The sequence below is a fragment of the Trichechus manatus genome, unplaced genomic scaffold (genome assembly GCF_000243295.1).
Source record: "Trichechus manatus latirostris isolate Lorelei unplaced genomic scaffold, TriManLat1.0 scaffold00031, whole genome shotgun sequence".
NCBI lineage: Eukaryota > Metazoa > Chordata > Mammalia > Sirenia > Trichechidae > Trichechus > Trichechus manatus.
The window spans coordinates 4,580,788-4,584,696 of record NW_004443967.1 but is presented as its reverse complement, the minus strand read 5'-3'; positions in this window follow the sequence as shown (position 1 = coordinate 4,584,696).

The window sequence follows — 3,909 nt, the reverse complement described above, 5'->3', positions numbered from 1 at the left end:
TCTTTTCAAATTAATATCCTAAAATATGAGGGGAAATGAAAGCTTCTCATGAGTTGGCAGAATTACAGAACTCAGCCTTTCTTAGAGATTCTCCCACTCCTCTACTGGCAGCAGTTCAGTGGTTTCTTCAATGGGGAGAAGAAATAAGACACATCATACAGTGATATTATCTGTTAGCTCCTCTTAGCAAGTGTAATGAAAATATGCTTGGTATATATATTTATCATAATGTGCAAAATCTGCTTTATGAAGTAACTATTGACGTTGTACTGTAGATGTCTAGATTTGACTTTTCAATCAAAAAGGGGAAACTAGAAACTGCAACTGGTCAAATACACACACACAAAGCTTATTACTAAATTATAGATGTACTCCACGATTATTTATAAATGTAAATATCACAATACAGATACAAGCATGGCTTAAAGAGTATCACGATGTCTTCAAATGAAAAAGCTAAACCCTGTCTCAAGTAAAAGAAAGCCAAGTTAGGGGGCTTCGATGAACAGCAAAATGAAGTACTATACTCATTAATGAGAAAGAAATTCTCAGTTTAAGAGCTGATGATTTAAACACTGATTTGAAGCCATCCCATCATTGACTTCGAGGTGTTTATCCCTCTCTCGGGAAATAATTAGCCAGCACTGACACTTCACTAGACGCTATAAGGGCTTGCTTCACATACTGAAAATTTCAGATTGCAGGGATTTGGAAATACATTTTATTGTCATTTCATTTACCCAAGTTCTCTGATTATTTCTTCTCCTTAACAGCTGACAACCTAAGAAATAAGCACAAACTACCATAAATGTTAGATGTTTTCTCTATGTCACACAAAAATAATCACATAATAAAGAGCAATATATTCTTGCAAAATTGTTAAGATTGAAGTCACAAATCTAAATATAAAATAACATGATTAGTGCATGTTGGATAGCCCATAAATTTTTTATAAACCTCATTTTAATGGAGTTTCAAAAGATTTTATGTATATACATAGAGGATATTTCAAGTATTTTTTATGGTATATTTATAAAGAAAGAAGGGGAGGGGGATGAATATCCAATTCTTTTTTTTTTTCCCTCAAGGCCCTTAAGTCTAAAGTTTCTTACCCAGTTAGGTAAGGAGTTCAAAAATATGAACTGAATTAGCGAGAGGTTGGAGTAATACAAAATTATGTTCACTAAAAGGTTGCATTTGGTTGGCTAAAAGCATTTTCAATAATTTTCTGAGACTTGTTAAAAATTCCTGTGTTTTTAAATGTATCAACATTTGATTTGTAGTATATCTCATTCTAAAAACCATTATCTTATAAAGTCTTAAGGCATATCAGGAGCGACCAGACCCTGGAGAAGGATATCATGCTTGGTAAGGTAGACGGTCAGGGAAAAAGAGGAAGACCCTCGAGATGGATTGACACAGCGACTAGTGGCTGCAACAATGGGCTCAAACCTAGTAACGATTGTGAGGGTGGTGCAGAACCGGGCAGTGTTTCGTTCTGTTGTATGTAGGATTGCTATGAGTCGAACTTAACAACAACAACAAAGCATCAGTAATACAGAATTGTTTTGAAACAAAACAGTTTTTCCCATATATATTCTAAGTCATAGAATCTTGGAATGGATCAGAACTTGAGGTCGTCTGGTTTCTTTTCCTACCCGATGTATAAATATTCAGATCAACTACTTTACAGCCTCTATTTGAATACATTCACTGGCAGAGAACTCACTGCTCTTCACAGCATGAATAATTCAATGTTTTGAGCATTTACTAGTTGTCAGTCACCGTGCTAAGTGCTTGTCTTATATTGTCATAAAGTAATTCCGGAAGGTATTGATGTCCAGTTTTATAGATGAGGAAACTTAATCTTGTTGGAGATTAAGCAATTTGCTCAAGGCCATTCTGTTAGTGACAGTGTCTGGTCAGCTGGCACCAAAGTTGGTGTACTGAACATGACACTATGCTGTGTGACAAGTTTACTTTCATTTCACATGATTTCCCGTCAAATATTTTAAGATAACTATCATAGGCTTTTTTTTTTTTTTTCTTCTTTTAACAAACATTCATTTCTTCAACACTGTTTCTTGTTTTACTCCTCATTACCCTTCTGGGTACCTTCCTAGGATGCTCACAAAGCAGGCAATGTGACTGTAGGAAGCAGAAGTAATCTTTTCCCCACTTTGTGCTAAAAAATTACTACTTAACTTGTATACAATTTTCTAACAATATAAACATATATAGAGTAAATAAATGCTAGTTCCTCCCTATCTCCTTGCCCAAATTCAATTCTGTATAGTTATTAGGAGTTTGTTGTGTCCTTCCATTTTTTTCTATCCTTTTATGTATACAAATATATATGTTTTATATATATACAAGCAGTCCTTGCTTTGCATAATTCTGATATGCACAATTTCAGTTACCACGGTTTAGTTAAAAAGCACGAGTCTCCAACAATGTGGTTCAAATTTCAGTTACCGTGCTATATTAGCTGTGAATCATTATTAATACCATACAAACTTGACTGTTAGCGCTTCAGTCTACAAATCACTATGTAATAACAGGTGCACCCCATGATTAGTAACCAATAATACCACACTTTCTGAAGTCTGTCAGTGATTGGTTACTCACGTCACTCAGTTCACACACAGACAGCAAAGCATGTAGTTGTGCTGCCTCCTTGTTTCCTAGTGATAGAACCACGACAGTTTACAAAAATGGATACGCAAAGAGGGAATTGGCGAACAAAGATGAAAAGTGCAGCAAAGAAATGAAAAGTGCTAACACTGAAAGTAAAATTTCAATAGAATGTAAATGGAGTCACAGAGCAAATAGCTGGCCGTGGAAATGCTGACATTGCCCCTGGGCGATGGATAGACTTCAGATCTGCAACCAGAGAAACTTAGTAAAGGTGAATTTATCAACATGAATGAGGAAAGCGGTTGTGACAAAAAGGGTGATGATGTTCCAGATGAAGTGACGTTGGCAAAAAAAGTTCATGTGAATGAATCTATTGGAGATATTTCATAAATTAAAAGTGCAAAGATAAAATGTTGGTAGTTGATCCAAACCTGAGAGGAGTATGGCAATTTGTGGAGGATAGAAAAGATGCTTGCTCTATATTGTAAATTATATAAAAGAAGTGCTGTTCAAACTACTCGATTTTACAAAGAAAACCTTTCTCAGTATTTGTAATTTTTTAGATTACTGTGTTAAATATTAGCTTTACTATTTTTTTCATTTCCCCATACATTTATAATCAACAATTAGAATTTTTAGTATTTTAACACACATTTTTAAAGGTCACAGAACAATCACGTTTTTCTTCATTGATGATTAAGATTACTTTGCAGTTTCAGCTTGCGTGGTCATTTTTATGGTCCTCCATTACTGTGCAAAGTGAGCACTGTCTATGTACGTATATACATACGTAGGTATATATTCATACACACAACACAGTGTTTAAAAATAAAAAATACCATACTACCTTATAGCAATTACCTTTGCTTACTTATCCATTCTCATCTCTCCTCCCCACTACAGGGCAACTTCTAGGGCATGGGTCTTGTGTAATTTGTCTATTACTGGACCTAGAATAGAACATAAAGCAAGTGCTCCCTGAATAGCTGAATGAACTTGCATTTCTTGAATTAATGGGATGAACATCTTTTCATTACTGTCTCTCTTCTGTGAACTGCATGCTCATATTCTTTGCCTATTTTCTGAGTTATCTTTCTCTTATTATTTAGGACCTCATCATATATTATACATATTAATCCTATATGGATTTTCTGTTTTGCAAATATTTTCTCAGTCTTCTTTTTAACAAATGGTGCTGGCAAAACTGGATATCCATTTGCAGAAAAATGAAACAGGACCCATACCTCACACCGTATACAAAAAGGACTTCAA